The sequence below is a fragment of the Vanessa atalanta genome, chromosome 12 (genome assembly GCF_905147765.1).
Source record: "Vanessa atalanta chromosome 12, ilVanAtal1.2, whole genome shotgun sequence".
Taxonomy (NCBI): Eukaryota; Metazoa; Arthropoda; class Insecta; order Lepidoptera; family Nymphalidae; genus Vanessa; species Vanessa atalanta.
Window position 1 is genome coordinate 4,093,471 of NC_061882.1, and position 19,170 is coordinate 4,112,640.

The 19,170-nt window shown below is 31.0% G+C and overlaps 1 protein-coding gene across 2 annotated transcripts in view; it reads right to left on the minus strand.

The window, feature by feature from the left end:
• Positions 1-19,170, minus strand: part of LOC125067783 (T-lymphocyte activation antigen CD86-like) — a 231,200-nt gene that overhangs the window by 170,101 nt on the left and 41,929 nt on the right. For both annotated transcript variants that reach the window (XM_047676546.1, XM_047676545.1), the window contains exon 2: positions 10,065-10,074. The gene's annotated coding sequence lies outside the window, so the exon portion shown is untranslated. The remainder of the gene's footprint in view (positions 1-10,064; positions 10,075-19,170) is intronic.

Genomic DNA, 19,170 nt, shown 5'->3' on the forward strand with positions numbered 1-19,170 from the left:
TTTACACAAAAACTCAATAATATTTTAGTCGTCCACCCCTTATACTCGAGGCATTTGAATCGATCTTATAAGCTGGCCACAAAACAAACGAGACAACTAATATAAATAGTAACCTCATGACCTTTTAAAGACGGATAACGCGGGTGAGTCTTATTTACGAACCAGAATTAATCAAACATCAATATCGTACAATGTTAGTTTGCAAATAAAATTAATATCGCTATAAACAAACACTGCAAGTGCGAAATAAATTCAAAATGTTAACATTTTTTCTATTTAACAAAAAAAAACATTCACCGGACGTTGGATTATTAAAAAAATGTAATTTAAGAATAAATAAAATAATTAAACTAAAATAGTATGTCCCTTGTGCCTGTAGTTATACTAGTTGACTCAGTCTTCAAACCGGAACACAATAATACCGTGTTGCTGTATATATATATATATATATAAATCAGTGCTTATTAAAGAATACTTCCATTATATTAATAAATATTTTCAATTGCTCAATAACGGTTTTGTCGAACTACAAGTCATAATACGAGCGCTATAAGGTTGTTATCTGCCTGTGTACATTGTAGAGTTGAATAGAATAGTTTAAAGAGAAGCTATAAGCTAAGCTATTAACGTCTTTACATGTGCTTACGTTTTTCATTTCCGCTTACATTTTTACTTTCATACATTCAAGTAAGTATTTGCTACAGCTGTTCCTGGTGTGACGTTTCGATTCTAAAAATAATTGAATTAATTTCACGGAAAGAATAGTTTTTTATCATAATCATTTTTATTGTATTCACTTTAAAAAAATAGAGGTGTCGTCTTACAGCCGGTTGGAACGAAGTGGCTTTCGCTTCATGTATTAAATAACAGACAGCGAAATAAATTTACTAAATTTGTGAATAATTCAAAAGACTAAAATAAATTTGTTGTTAAAAATCCCACGTGAATAAGAACGAAAAAACAGGAGGTGTCGTCGGACACCCGGTTGGAACGAAGTCGCCATCGCTATATATTATGTTTTAAATAATAGACTGAAATTAAATTGTTATTAAAAATCTCGTGTGTATTATAACATGAAAGGAAGTGATATACTGAAAAAGAATGAGAGGAAAATGTCTCCTGGGCATAGAGGTTCTACTATAAGCTGCGTAAAAGAAAAACGTTAACAAAAAAAAAAAATATAGCCTTGCATTTCCGATTCTATAAAACAGCCATCTGCTTTTATTGGAAGAGCCGACTGATTTCAGTATAAGTTGGGTTCAATTACTTTCATCACTTAGCATTTTATATGGTGGTGAGCTAAAAACAACTAATACGCAAAATTTTTCCGCATGAGATGGTAGCTGTTCCCCGTCACAAAATCTGTCAAATATTTTTTTACTCATTTTTATAAAATATATTTCTTATTATAAAATATATATCTTATTTATTTTAGGTTCGGTACAGTATGTTTAATACTAAATACCGAACCTAAAATAATTAAGAATGGGAAAAGTTTATGATGATAATCAAGTCCATCCATAATAATATTTCCTTAATATTCTAAGCCTTCCCATAAATATTTACGCAATTTAATACTTAAGTTAAAATAATATACAATACCATTTGTATATTTTTTAATAAATTGCACTATTTAATACGTAAGGTGGAAAACGATATATTCCTATTTTAAAGTTGGTTAAATAATGCACCTTATTTGCACTGTGCAATACAATATAGTAGCACATTTTTTTATCACATAATACTAATAACCTTTATTGTGTATATTTTTCATACACAAATATATACCTGCATTTATATTATTATTATTGTATATTATTATATAATGTATTATTGTATAATGTATACAAAATACATTTTTAGAAATATAGGTATAATATTTATATAAACTAGGGTATGGCTAAATAATTACAAAATATATGGAGTATATAAGCTATGTATATAAAATAACAGTCATTATTTGAAGATAACATATATAGTTTCGATATAATTAAAAGTTATATAAGACATACTGAGAGTGTTCTTTGTTTCACATACATTTTGCTACATGCAATGCAGATGAAAATAATAACGGAACATTTTTACTGAACTTTTTATCATTTGCGACCCAGTTTCGTGCATCGTTTTTTTGTTATCATCGGTATTAAGAAAACGTTTTTCAAATGAAACGATATATCATTTACAAACGCTATGCAGATCAGATAATTCAATTATCTATTATTAATAACTAAAAATCAAAGTATTATTAATTTATAAGTAGATTTTATGAGTACTTCGAATCGTCATAGTACCACCATGTATTTCTCTCTCTATACCTTTTCCTAACTATAATAAGATGGTTTGTTTATTTATGAAATTATTTTATATTAATATTAATAATAATATTCAGTTGAAGTAATTTATTAAACCGAAGTTAGGTGATAAACAACATTATTTAATATACTTTGTTCATAATAGAGCATAATTATAGTAGCTGTTTTTGATATTTTGAACCATGTCGTATATTTTGTGTGATTTTAACATCCATAAAGATCACGGTATATAGTATAAAGTTGCTTGTCGATTAACAATGATTATTCTTCAAATTCAAAACCATTAAAGATTTAGACTTTTCGATACATACTATATTTAAATGATGAGCCTTTGTCGGCTATATATATTTAAATAAATAAATAACAAAAATAATCTTAACGATCAAAAAGCTTTTAACCTTACAATGTCCTAAACAAGGCTACAAGTAATATTAAATTATTCAGAGTCATTTATTAAACCGAAGTTCGGTGAAAAACAAATTAATTTAATTAAAATTGTTTTTTTTTTTTTTTTACAAAATGCCTAAAACATCTCTCCTAAATCAATATAATTCGGTATCCGACTAAAAGCCTTTGTAAAATTTAATATATAGCCAAAAACTCCAATATAAATTCCCGTGCACTCTCAAATTAAGTTTACAAATACCTTTACCTCGAACCTGGACATTATGTTTTCGTACATGTTCGTACTCGTACCTCAGAACAGAGGGAATACTGGATATGACATCAAAACAAAATTTTAGTATGAAACGTATGTTGGTGTGAGTACATATCCTTAGGTGTATCCCATCTTATATGCCGTGACGGTAAAGGGTATGATGCTCACTTATGCCGTCATGGCCTTTCTCTGCCGCTGCTCTCTGCCCTTTTTTATGACATACAAGATAAATGGGATGACAAATGGGTGACCACCTGATGCTAAGTGGTCACCGCCACTCATAGACATTAGCGCTTTAAGAAATATATTAAACATTCCATATAGCGCCAATGCGCCTCTGACTATGGGAACTATGAAGTTAAGTCCCTTGTGACTGTAATTAAACTGGCTCACTCATTCTTCAAACCGAAGCACAACAATGTTAAATATTACTTATTATACATATTTATACTAAAACAAACGAAATTTTAAGGTTTTATTTACGGAAATGTACAAATCTAAAGAAAAATTAATAAGAGTTGTTTTATATATATATCATAGGCAAGTAGACGTTTGCCCACTTACCTGCAAACTTGTATGATATTTTTGAAGAAAAAAATTAACATGAAATTTATTTAAAATTCGAAACATTATATTGAGACAGTGTGACACTAAAAATCACTAAATCAATCAAAATATTATTTATGCAAGTAGACTCAAAAAAACACTTTTAAATGGTCATGTCACCACCGGTTCGGAAAGTCATATAACACAGTTCAATTGTAAATCATTTAACCAAACATCAGTTCTGACGATTTACATCTAACGGGCGTTTCGTTATCACATTTTTTTTCGATTCTACCAATCACTAGCAAAATAACTTTGTTTAATTGATATCTGTAACACAAATTTATAGACACTTTCCATCCTGCTTTTTATGTTACCAGCGTTAAAAAAAAAGCTGACTAAATTTTTACGGACTAAAGTAAAAAGTAATTTCGCACAGCTAAGTTCTTTAAGCACGAAAGGGATAATATCCACTAACCTGTGTTGGAACAGTATGGTTGAAGCTTCCAGGCTTCCTTTCTTGCTTAGCAATGGAATATTAACAGGCTATAAATTATAATATTACAAGTTATACTTTATAATAATACAGATTTTTAAAATCAGAGCTATCCCGTACAACAGAAAACATTTTGCGAGTTTATATAGTGACCAAAATAATAGTGAATTCCACGAAACCTCAAGTAATATATCTCTTTCGAGTATTCTATACTCTGCGGTTTAGGCGTATAAACGTGTGTCACGTCTTCGCATTACTACAAGTTAAATGACTCGTCGTCGTCACCGTGTGTCGCCTTCAGGCGTCGTATAAGACCCCTGACGTGTTTGGTTACAACACATACATAAAACAAATACGACATTAGAAGGTAATGGACTGTACATAAATTGTATTATTTTTATGAGAAAATTTCGAATCTGATATTTAAATCATATCCATTATTTTTAAGAGCTTAGTCATCACAGAAAAAGAACATCTGTAGGTTTTTTAAGATTCATTTCTAATATATTTTTACTTCGATACTACTAATTACTATCTAAAAAGTTTATCCGGTAATATACTTATATTAAGGGATGGATGTTCAATACAAATAGGAAATAATTATCTAGTATTGACATTCTTTTAATAATTGAATAATCGTATTCCGACCATATAATTTTGAATAGTTCAAATAAATACAGTAATCGTAATTAGTAATCAATATTGAAGAACTCCTGACCGACTTTAGACACGTCAACCTTTCTCATCGGAGACTAGCAAAGTAAGTTAGTCTCTTAATCCGATGGAAGGGCAAAGACACGCCAAAAATAAATTTGAGGACTGGAGATGGAAACATTATCAATTTCCCATCTCCGTAAACACCAAGAATCGTATCGACCAAACCTGGGATTTGAGCTCATGAGCTCAGGATTTGTAGTCTTAAAGGCCGGTCACTTTTTTAACGAGGCAGAGGGCGTGGACCCATGTCTACGGTGCGGCGCCGTTTGCCGTGCAACGGTACGGCACCGCCGCCGACAAATTGCGCGGCGCCGTGCCGCGCCACGGCGTCGTGTACCAGCACGTGCTCACTATTATTGTGTTATCAGTTGCATAGTGCGGTAAATTTTTGCATTTCACACCGTAGACATGGTCCACGCCCAGATGCTACTGTTATAGTGTTTCGTCATTATTATCTTTTTATATGACACAAGCATGCATTGGTATTTATACTTCTTAGAACTACAATATAATTAGCATAAAATAAATTAATAAAAATAAAAAAAAATGTTAAAATTTATTTTCTATATATGTATTAAGTAAAATTCGTGGCGTGGTATTTATTTTAGAAAGAAGATAGTAATAAGTGATATTAGTTGATTTTTTCTAACTTGAAATATTTAAAAAAAAAAAAAAAAATAGTCGCTATTATCAATATCAAGTACAAATCATAAAGAATAATGAAACTCATACAATAAAACCACTTTAACAGTTGACAATAGCTAATATATATTGTTAACATATATGATACTATTCCTGGAAATGTTTGGGTTCCCAAAAAGGAGTCATTCATCATTCACTTGTCCTTTTTTAAGACAAAGGTAGGCCTTAGTAGGTCAAATGGGCTACCCGATGGTAAGTTGTTACCATTGCACATACACAATGCCGCTGTGCGAAATATTAACCATGCCTTACATCGCCAATTCGCTACCAATCTTGGGAACTAAGATATTCCTTGTACCTGTAGTTGCATTGGATCACTCACTCTTCAAACCGGAACACAACAATACTGAGTACTGCTGTTTGGCGGTAGAATATCTGATGAGTGGCTGGTACCTACTCAGAATTGCACAAGACTACCAACAATCGATTCTTCTTTACATTAATATATGACAATATATTATATTTTTTTGAAGTTCATGCGAAAGCGTTTCATGCTGAACAAGTAGCAACAGAGTAATAAAATCGTTTCGTAAATTCATATTCCAACGGTGAAAATAAAAATTTACCATTACATATTGTAAAAAAAAATTGAAAAATTAATTAAAAAATTGTTCCTGCTATTTTCTCGTTGAATAAAAATTATAAGCACGCTTTCCCTGCGTGAAGTTGAAAAGAATTTGTAGAAAACTAAGGAGTTTTATCAACATAAGTAATTAGGGTATTACGTACAAAAATCTCATTAGTGTTTTTCAGTATAGCGAAACGTAATTAAGCCCGTATGTTAGTACAATTATATTTGCTAACACAAATTAGTTAGTTTCACTTTAAGCAGACGTAGTGGAATAGGTTTCTCGTAAGAATTGCGATAGGGATAAAACGTATTTTTACAAAGCCGTATGGAAATGTATATATTGTATATAAAGTATTTGTAATTAGTACCGTTTTCTGAATTAGAGTGCTTAATTTGTGTTTATTATTCAACTCGTGTTCAGCGGTGCAGGAAACCTGCATGTGACGAATGAGAATCTGCTACGTGTATCAAACAACTCGCATTGGCAATACGATAGAGTAACCTCAAAACCTTCTCCTCAAAGGGGTTTTTGCCCAGAAGTGGAACGTTAACAGGCTGTTATTTTACCTTTAATTAATATTTATACAATTATTGTATTTGAAATAGTTACATTATTAACAAATTATCAATTTATCAGATGTTTGATTCGATGCCAGTGCTACCAGGTGCATCGAATCAATAAAAAAGTAAGTTAAATCAAAACTATAAAATTATATGTACACATCTTAAACAGTTAGTAGGTTCATTGTTTTGATCACAAGATGTAATAAAATAAAAAAATGTTGAACAGAAAATCTCATGCTCCTTTAAAGGCTATATTACCAAGCAATGAGAAAGTACCATTTAAAATAATACTCCAAAACAAATATGTCCAGGTCATCCTAACTTGTCAGAAAACTTTTTTGGGTGAACATCAATTCCATCTAAACATCTGTACTTGGTTTCTTATTGTAATTGTGTTTTGTTTGAAGTGTGAGTGAGCATCTTACAATTATATACATATATATTGCATATCGGCTATTGAGTATGTAGTTATTTTATATATTTATGTTTATTTCTTTCATATGGACATAAATCTAAACGAACGTTGGAGGGCGATGTCGTCGCCAATTTGCCATGCAAATAGTATTATTCAACAATAATTTCAACTCAAATATAAATCAGACAGATTTACGAACACATTTGTTATTACATTAGGTTTCATTCAAACAGATTCTCGATTTAATTATTTTGTTAATTAAATCTATTGCAGATATTTTTGGCCTACAATATGTAGGTAATAGCAATTATAATTAGTTCCCATGGTTAGTACCATCGGTAATGTAAGGAATGGTTAATGTTTCATACAGCGCTAATATCTAAAGAAACAAGAACCAACACGAATCTCGTCGTAAGATACCGAAAGTCACAGAAAGTAATGCAACATAGGAAATAATTAAAACATCTATTATTTCTAAATTTGAAAACATTTTTTATTTTTAATTACGGCTTGGATTTATTGGCTGTATGGCTATATGCAATATAAGCTATCGATTATTCTGTCCCGAAATTACAAAACCTTACATCTTGTTCTATCTAACTTATCTTCTATGTCGTGTATCGACTTGGAAGATTAGTAAATAATTACAAATTTACATTGATTATTTAAGACATGCTCAGCATTATTTACAGTATAATATCTATGGTAAGCTATCTATGTGACCAATGACCATGATGTGAATTGACTACTCGTCTGTATATTAAATGAACAATTATATTAAAAGTTCGATTAAAAGTAGCTAAATTCAAATATTATTCGAAAATATATCAATACTAATTCAAAAGTCAGCTAGTGTATACGTATATGACGCTGACTGTACTTCTAATAACCATAACGAAGCTTATCGAAATAGACACATTCTCTGTAAATAACTATAGCGTAATCAGCTATCACAGCGGTAGTTGGCAGCGCGTTACAATCGGTACTGATGTAGGTGAGGCCCATACCAACACGAGACACGAGAGCTTAGTAATAGGCAAAGCGGTTAACGAGAATACGCTTACAATGTCTCTGGTTGCCTCAATGATCTTGCAGCCAGCATATTCTCGTTTAAATTCCGAGTAGGACCGGTTATTTGATTTTTCTTTAAAACATTCTTCTCAATTACGGCCATGTTGGAGAACTCAGATAAAACTGCAGATCTAAGCGACTTCATTAACTTCTAATTTGGAATTTTACTTTTACCTGTTTTGACATAAAATTTCATGAAAATGAATGACTCAGATGAAGGATGGAAATCATAACCTTGCATTCTAAATTTGTTTAAATAGCATCGCAAAAGCATTAATCAATATTAAATATATATGGGTAATAGATAAAAACGCGCGAATCGCGCCGAGCGTGTCCATAATCCAACCGCAACATAGATTTTAGCGATATCTGAAATGGAGACCGACAATTAGGATAGTTTGCGAGCTATATTGGCAAATGATCTGCGAGTTACGATAGCGAACCAGCTACCAGTTGTAATAAACGGTCGCCATGTTGGGACACTTTTGAATTGCGAATATGTTCCATTGTTTCGAAACGGGTTGAATTGCGGTTAGAGCCGTTAATTGCAAATGAAAAGCGACGGATTTAAGCTATGATTTTGAAGGATTTTCACACCGTTTTTGAAGAGTACATGCAATTTTAAATGTGAAATATTTTTAATACTAAACTTTGACAAAAAACAATCTCATATATAATGAAACAATGACTGGATATATACACTAAATTTAGACTTTGAAAAAAATTGAAAACAATATATTTTATTTGCCTGCGATACAGCTGAAACATGATCTCGATATTCAATGTTTTATTGCTTAACTTGATATTCAACTTTACTGAGCCTTTCCCGATTTACTTTAACTAACTCACTAAAACAATTCTCTTTTATTTTTTTATTAGTTTCACTTGAGAAACCTAATATAAGCTGACCAAATAAAAAAGCTGTATTATACAGTATATGTACATATTATTCCACAGTCATGTTAATCGAAATCACGGAATGATAAAGCAATCAGAGTGCATAGGTTAGGTTAGGTTTTTAACCTTCGCTGTACGGCATCAGGATCGGGATATTGCGGTCGTACGCACCTTAACTTCGGGTCAATTGACGTAGATGTATAAGGAAATTGTTAATTCATAATGTTAGGTATCTTTTTACAAAAACATATTAATAAGTACAGTTAAGTTTCGTGAGTTATTCTAATTGAGTCCAGTTTAACAAATAACTAGACGCTATAAGATAAAGTTAATGTTACGCGTGTTAAGTTATTCGTGAAGGTTTTATATTATATATTATTATATTGTAAGTGCAAGTAATCTAGTGTAATTAAAGGCACAACTGCCCAAGGGATATTACATATTAGTTCCAATGATTGGCGACGCATTGACGGTGAGACGAATAGCTAATATATTAAGTATTTCTTATAGTACTCATATATACATATAGACGTTGGTAAGTGGCCTTCCGATGACCGAATAAGTCGTTTTCATCTTCCTATTATTATTATTAAAAATATATATCTTACCGTATGTTTCAACTGGTGTTATATTTTATACTCATTGTAAACTTTTTATGAGTGTCCTCATTTTTTTTTTATGGTATTTTAGGTGGGACGAGCAAATGGGATACCTGATGGTATGTGTTCCCCTCCACCCATAGATAATGGCACTGTAAGAAATATTAATCATTCCTTACATTACCACCGACTAGTGAATAATAGAGTCTCACCCCCACAATCACCCCTCTTAATTAGGTGTACAAATGTATTTAGAAGGAGTAAACATTTGTGATAGTGTCTTTATTGCCATTTCGTTCTCGTACTTCGCATAAATTCATATTATTTGCTATTTAACTAATCACCGGGGTAAACAATTAATATATAAACTTTATCAAACCTCAGCCTCGGTACGGATGACATAAAATTATTGAATAGTATAAAACTTTAATATTTGCATTAATAAATGATAAAGACTTACAAATCATTAACCAAAAATACTGCGGCTACATCTACGGGTCAGGAATTACCACACACCTTTTAATACCTGTAACAAAGGAAATTAAGCAACATTAAACATGAGATAGTCACGGTAGATACGAAACATGTATAATTGATTTTGTAGTTTACGTGGATTACACATTGGTTATTAAAAAGCGGCAGCGAGTAAGGGGCAAGAAGTGAGGGTCATGCCGTTTACCGTCACGGCAGACAGATCGGCTTACCACAGAGGTATGATTCTACAAGCAAAAATGAACCCTGTTTTGAAACGAATAGAATCAATTGTAGGAAATATGGTATTAAAATGGAATATTACATTATAATTGGAGCTTCCTGCTCAATACAATCCAAATACTAGATTATTAAAACTATATTTGTCGTTATAAAGTCATTAATTATTATTTGGTGAATTCACGCGTTTATAACGTTGGAAAATAATGGCGTTCTATAATTTGAATTCAGATAATATAATATAAAAGCATTTAGCTGAAAACTGATACAATTTCGATGTTTATTGCATGTATTGTACTCATTTATAACGTTGGTATTAATGTAGCGATTTGTAAGGTTTCTACGCATTACTAAACTATTAGATATACATCAAATACATGTATCTATGACTGAATTGTATTATACCTAAAGAAAGTACAAGGAGTATTTAATGATTATGCCGTCTCATTAACTAGTTATTCTTTTAAATATAAACCATTTCTTACAGCGTTGATGCGCCAAACAATCTTGGAAACTATGAACTTATGTCCCTTGTGTATGCTACACTTTACTCACCCTCCAAACTTGTCTGCCCAGATCCGAACTCGCAATTTTCGGTTAAGATTCACGTTTTCTATTTATCCCCACTTTTTTATGGCTTCACAACTTTTTGCGTTATTTAAACTCATAGAATTTAAGGTACGCGTGTTCTTAACATGACTTCTTTGGAACTATTGCCGCAAAATGCCGAATTAATCCTCGCTTAAAAAGGTTTAAGGATATAATAATTTATTCAACGACATTGTTACATAATTTATAAATAAAAAATGACGTAGTAATATCGTGATTAATTTAACTTTACATTTTGGTTTATTTAAGTGTTATAAGTGCTTATTAAATTCGTGCGTGGCGGCTCCAATATACTGGTAGTATAAACGAAAATGTAAGAGCGTGCGTTAATTTAGGCTGGAATTAATTTAAGAAATATTAGTACATTTTATTTCTATTATTAATAGGATAATATTACCATTGAGAAAACAAATTCAGTACGTACGTATAATTATGTTGCCGTACAATTTTTCTAGATAGAAAAAATAAAGAAAGTAACTTATAAGTATTCAATTTATCCAGTTTACGCCATGTTAACCGTTACTTCTTATGAAATTAAGTAAATTTTTAATACTTATTACATAGCAAATACTAAGATATTCTCAAATGATCTTGGAAATACGCAAAATCTTATACATTAAACCACCGGTCACTTCGACTGTTCCGCGTCATGTACCGTCAGCACAATCGGTAGGAGTCGCTTTGTTAATATCTGATATATTAACCACGTTAGCCTTTTGTAAGGTTCCTTTAGGGAGTTGGTCGTTACCTTGAGTGGCTGTCAACATTAATTGTGCAAAGGTTAGAATTACACAGTCATATTTTACGTCCTGAAAGTAAAAATGTAGCTGTTTGAATGATGAATGAGTGTAGGCAGTAAAAAGTATTAACTATGAGAAATGTTATTTTAATAACCATTGACGCCATTGTAATGGATTACTATTTCAAAATACAAGGACGAAGCACTTCATTTATTTTCTAACGTAAACCTAAAACACAATATTATTATGATTTGAACTAAAAAGTTTTTTTTATATTCAATGTAAAATTCAAAAACATAAATTAAATTGAACTAAGAATAAATTGAATATTTTATTCATGAAAAATATATTATAGACATATACACAGTGAGAAGGCGTTTCCGACAAAGCGAAAATAATTAATAAAATTCGAAAACATAACAGAAATCTAAAAAATATTTTTAGTCGGCTATCCTCACCCAACCAGCCAGCCCGTAACTAAATGGTTTTCGCTATTGCTTAAAGTTTTAATGTTGGTTGCATATTTATATCTTCCAAACTAATATTTTCTAAAACTATTTCATTCCCATTCCTCTTTTACAATTAATTCCGAATGTTGTACCTTCTACTCATAACAGATTATCAGTAGAAGGTACAACATTCGGAATTAATTGTAAAAGAATTAATCAGAATTAAGCAAGTTACGTAACCGTAGCCCTTATTTTTTTCTACACCTATTATATACACCATTTCCTGTATCAATAACATTCGTGCTTCGCAAAATGATTAATGGATTCGACTTATCTGCGGCACACGCGAAATAATATTTAAAAGCTTTTCGTTGTAACCATCATCAGAATTGATTCCAAATACTAATCTACTTGTTATAATTCAACAACAAATCGATTTGTACATTTATACAAGAACAAATAATTGTATTGCCTATCTTGCTATCTTTGGAAAATAAATTATTCGATGTTCGGGCATTGGATAAGCTTCAATTCATTGATCAATTAACTGTAATGTCTCTAAGATTCTAGGAAGGAGATCGAGATATATCGGATTCGATCTGATGATAATTGAAATCTGTTGCTGAATATAATTTATTCACGAGGAATTCATATATATACAAGTATATAGCAAATGTTTAAATCAATAAGGTTATCATTTCTACTCCTTTCAGAACAAGAAAATTATAATTTTACTTTTATAAGACAACATCATTTTAATCCCCTATTAAAATTTATTTAGCATGTGGGCATATTATATCTCGTTCTTCTTATTTCATAAATTATGATGATGAGTTTGACTTCTAAGCCGATTTTAGCCACTGTGACGTTTCTCGATTGTTCTTTCTCAATTTTCAGAAGCACAGGCATACTCTTTATTCCCCCTCTTATAATACAATGTCGTCAAACACGATAGGATTGCATACCTGCAAGACAAATGGCTTTACATTCTTCACGAGGTCCAAGAGAATATACACTGTCACATTCCAATATCCAAGCACCTACTTAGAATTTTTAGGTAGAAAAACAAAGTCTTGGAGCTCTACGGAATCTGCAACTGCATTATTCCACCAAGTTACGAGACTAACGGGGCAGGTAACAACAGTAACATATTATAGAATGATAATTCGGTCTTTGTATGTAACATTATTTATTTAAGTGTTTCGTGACGTGTTGTGTTTATTACGTTAAAATAACTTTCAATGCGATCACAGAAGTTAATACTTTAAACAGTACTCATTTATAACTATATATGTTTGTATTTATCAAATTTTACGACTTTTATTCGTTCCAATAGCTTAAAATAGCCATTTTTTTGCCATGCCATGGATTGACACTTGTTCCTCGGGAACGGTGATGAATTTTTTGAGAGAGTCTTAAACGGCCTCTTTTCGTATTAAATAAACGAATTAAATTCTGTATCAAAGGCATAAACATATCTAAAACGTCATTATATTGATTTCAGTAGTGTTCATTTTTCGTCCAGAGAATGTGAATTTCGATACAGCAGGAAGATTTTACTGATTGCATTCTTGCTACCATTCAACGAGGTAACGACTAAAATTGGGATTTTTATTTTTTTACGTATTTGTGTTGAAATACTCAATGTAAAAATCATACAAATAAATGTTTAATTTATCGATAAAATATGAAGTCCCATTTACTGTACTGTAGTACTACTTTTCCATATATAATAATAATATTACCAAACCACTTACAAAACAATTAATTATATGAGATATTTCCGAAATAAAATAATAAGCGGTTTCAATACCAACTAATTAATTTTGTTTTATAAACATTTTATTCAGGGGCAATGGACGTTGTTCCGAGTCGATGATAAGCCGATTACGATTTCGAGTGGAATAGTCAGAGTTCAGTAATTGGTGGGACGGCGGCGTTTCTCTGTGTGTTATTACCAATAGTTATAATGAAATCGTTAAGTAGTCAATTTCTATTTTCCTTAGCCTATTTATTATTTAATTTAAATACAAAAATCGAAATACAAACTGATCTGTAGTTACGAATGGTATATTAGTTTTTTATTAGTTATTATAAACATAACATAAAGATAAAATAAATGTTTTTATGTGATTAGATACTTAATAATACGTATCATTATTATATTTTGACTCATAACGGCCAACAAATATCAATAGCAGTACCTACTTAAGACCGATCTGAAAAAAAAAAACAATACTTAAAATAAGTAAATTCAATGAAATTGGTTATTTTCATAGATAACTATAATTCAAATATAATAAATGTTATTAAACATACAAAATGTCTTCAAATTAATAATAATAAATAATTATCGTTATGATAAGGTTTTTATACTAATAGGGTTGTTTTTTTACAATTTGTTTCCAAACACGAATTTTTACGGTGTGACTATTGGATTACGTCCACATTATACTGCAAATACGGATTACACATTCGAAACATGTAATGAATATTAAGTGCGCCTTAAAATATTTATGTCACGAAAACCTTACACACGTTCCACATCTGGGAGAGAAATATGTAGGTTTAACGCAACTATGCTGAAAGTTTTGTATTGTATCAATATATATATATCAGCAGCTATCCTATTTTGGCAGACTCGTTGGTTTAGTAACTTCAAATAAGGCCGAAAATCCCGAGGTCTTGGATTCAAAACCCAAATCAGATCGATCGGGAAAGGTTATTGCTTTTTTCTGTCGAAATTCTCACTAACAGCCCAAAGCCTGGCAGTTGGAAGTGTGCACACTTCCGTGCCCCAGAAAACACGTCAAGCTGTTGGTATTGTGCCTATACTCTTTCTGGCCGTACTCTTCAAATCTGACAAGATTTGCCTTCCCATCGGATTGCAAGAGATATAGGGTGTATTTGCGCACACACTGGTGCCCTATATTATGTATGTCTTGCGTGGTTGGGCTGGACTCCCTTGACAATGAGCGCCATGACAGAAATCGTCCACATCCATATAATTTCCTGTATCCTTAACGATGTGTATTTAAAATTTCATAATGATCGGTCGAGTAGCTAAAACCTTAAAATGTAACAAACAATTTTACTTTCACATTTATAATATTAGTTGGAATGCATTAAAATATTATGTGTGCTTAGAAATCAAGCTTTAAATCTGATGACGTATCTGAAATCTGACTTTACATAAAAGTAGGAAATATAAATCTTTGTGTTGATAGTTCAGTCAGTGGTAGGACTTTGTGCAATCTCGTCTAGGTAGCACCATCAGTTTTCTACCACCAAACAGCAATACTAAGTATTATTGTGTTCCAGTTCGAAGGTTTAATGAGCCAGTATAAGTACAGGCACAAGAGACATAACATCTTAATTCGCAAGGTTGGCGCATTAACAATTCAAGGAATGGTTAGTATTTCTTACAGCGCCAATCTCTATTGACGTTGATTTCCACTCACCAATATTTAACTTACTTGCCCGTCCGCCTACCTTTATATCAAATAATAATTACAAAATGTTATTTCATTTTGAATCAAATAATATAATCTATATAGTATGTTCTAGTATTAGCCTATCTTCTATATGACTGACGAATAACTAACTGGCATGTAAATTATTTTAGCATTAGCATAGCACTGCATAGCATAGCGTAGCGTAGCATTTTTAAAATTATAAATATTGCAAGTATATAGTTATGTCAAGCAGTAAGATACAATTAATTACTTATCTTTCTAAATTGCTTTTCTAAAATATTGTACCGCAAGGTAATAAAACGCTTATTTCCTCTTAGTTTTATGAATTTTGTCTTGTCTTAAGTAAACTATTCTTACAATTTTTCACTCATATATTAAAGTTGTATATTTTAACTAAATTGAATTATATAACTGACTTTATATTGAAAATTACAGCATCATTGATAACGTGAGTACATTAGTTTAGGTTACAACGGTTTATCCATTTAAATTGTCAGGCAACTGTAATTGATAGTTCTCGGCTGGTTTCTAATATTGATCTCACCTCTCTGATTTCTGGTACGTTTAATTCTACGAATATCCCTTCGTTGCATCCATCTAAATTCCTTCGGGTTGCATATTGATGCCACATTGAATTGTGTTCTTATCTAAAATTAGCCAGTAAGTTACTATAAGATATCTGAATCGTTTAAGGAACTTTCCCCTCATCGAAACCAAAATATTATTGATATTGGTCAGATTTGTATTATATTAAATTTTATCGAAATAAACTATAAAACAACTTTATTGGATTTTTTTTATATCTACAAAATCGCGCCAAAGTTAAATGGGTTTCTTTTACGCAAGGTAAACTTTTCGTTGGTATTGTCTCTGTTTTCTAATTACCCTTTGTCTTACTTATGTGTTCGAGGCTACATAGGCAATTACATTAGTAAACAAATGTATATGATGAAGTAGCTTGGTTCAGCTTTGCTGACGTTACGAATTTCAGGATTTGGATTTCTATCTGTCCTCGAAAATATGAAATTAAACGCAGGAAATATTCTTCTTTGATTTATTCCAAGCTTCGACGGCTCGAACAGCCTATCGATACCGGCGGACGCTCGGCCTTTTATAATAAAATTGGGTGGGGGAACAATTCACTCAATTAACACCTACTTATGGACGGTACAATATTTCAGACTAATTTAACATCTCAAAATTTACTAAATATTATCAATTTATCAATCAAACAGTTTTCAATTATTAAAATAATTAAAATAAATATTATCGGACACGTGTTTTTCTTAAATACGTCGTTTCCCTCCGACATATATAAATAGCTGAATCTCAAAATTTAACGCAAGATTTACATTTTAATGGTACGGAACTATCGTGAAATACAAACCGCGGCACGGCATTAAGCCCGTTGTCACTCGCAAGCCACGCATGAATTTATTAATATCACAGGGCATTAATATTTTGTCATCTATAAATTCGCCTTTTTAATAATGATAAGTAGTAGTATTATTGGTTTAAAAGAGTTGAGATTTTTCATATAAGGACTTAATGTGTCTACTTGGTGGTAGGGTTTTTTGCAAGCCCGTCTCGGTAGGTACCACCCAATCATTAGATATTCTAGGGCCAAACAATTGTACTCAGTATTGTTGTGATTGGGTTTGAAGGGTGAGTGAGCCAGTGTAACTACAGGCATAAAGGACGTAACATCTTGGTTCTCAAGGTTGGAGGCCCATTTGCTCGTCCGCCTACCGATATCATAAAAAAATAATAATGTATGTAAGTACAAAAGTAATTTTATATAGTCTATATATCACTTTAATTTTATAAATAAAGTATGCGCTAACCTACAGGAAAATGACAAAGCAGTTACGTCACTGTTATCTGGATTTGGTCAGTGCTCACAAACTTCAATGCCTGAAATTGGTCGGTCTCCAATATAACTGTTCTAAGGCGAACGTTTTAATCGACACTCAGTACTGTTTGAGTCTATGTCCAACTCAAACATAATATTTTCATTCCAACAGTTATATAGACATATATAACATATCAAGTGCAAGGCTTGTATCTCTTATGCGTTCTGTCAATCAAGTATTATATTATACTTAAGTAGTTGAATTTGTAATAACGAATAAGTACTCAGTTTCTTGGTCTTGCTTCTCTATAAACGTACATTTTAGGCCAGTGATAGGTTTTGATGATAAACAAAGATACTGTGAACTAATTTATTATTGAAGCAAACATCAAGGATTTTTTGTCATTTTTAAATTAAATATGATAATTCATTTTTAAATAATATGACATTGCGCGATTTTTTTATTTAAATATTGAATTTAGTTTTTTATTTTTATTTTTAACTTATTATTACAATTTAAATGTACAGATTAATATTTCAAATTTAAATGTTTATCTTACGAGTCACATGTATTATAAAATCGGACTGGGAAATAATGTGTTAGCTTATTGCAAATAAATTAGTCGGTATTAATAGGGTCACAAAAAACGCATAAGTACCATTATTACCAAAATTATATATTCTATTACTATATTATGTCAATACTATATAATACTAATATATATGAACCGAATTGGATGAAATTTAGCTTGAAGCATGCTTGAGCTTCATGAAAGGATATTATATATATATATATATATATATATATATATTTTACTTCTTTTTTATGGCTAATATCTAACGTACAACCTACAAAACACGAGCAAAACCGTGGGCGACAACTAGTAACATACTATAAAAGTATACTTATATAGTAGTGTAATATATATTAACAAAGTAAAAATAAAATTAATAATTTCTATTATTCGACATTTCGAAATACTTTTTATGATATATTCCAAAAACAAAATCAAGGTTAAATGCTTTATATGTTGGTAAAACGGCTTCAGATTCAATAATCGCATCATTTTATTTACATAAATAAAATACAAAAGGATTCGTTTAAGTTATTTACGTCGAAAACCTAATTTTATTACGGGAGAAAATTACAAGAAGTGATAACGTGATGGCTGACAGAGCGACGTAAGAACAAAATGTTTAATTCAATTTACTGCGATCTTTCCGGAAATTAACTATGTTTTAGACCGCATTTTGCGTTTCTTTAATTATTATTAATTACATTCTGAACGTTTCGAAGATAAATAAATTTTTTGTTCACTTGTGTTTGTAGTTACATTGGCTCACTCACCTCGAAACCGGGACATAACAATACTAAGTATTGTTGTTTGGCGGCACAATAACTTTTGAGTGGGTGGTACCTACCTAGGTGGTATTGGACAAAGCCCTACCACCAAGAATTGAAGTTAACATTTTTATTAAATAAAATAATAACTATATGTATGTATGTTCGAAATAAAACGCGTAATCGTAAAGCACAAATAACTGCTTATGCTATATAAATGTTAGTTTTAGATTTTCTCCTAAAATTTGACATAAAAATGATTTAAATATTAAAACAATTGTACAGTACTTGTTTAAATTTGAATACCTCTTTTAATATTCAAGGGTACTATCGTCTATTACTTATATCTCAAAGCGTCGAGTTTTCATATTTTCTCTCAATAAATAAACCGTGTTATTAATTTATTTATTATTAAAGGGATACAACTTACTTGCTTAAACATA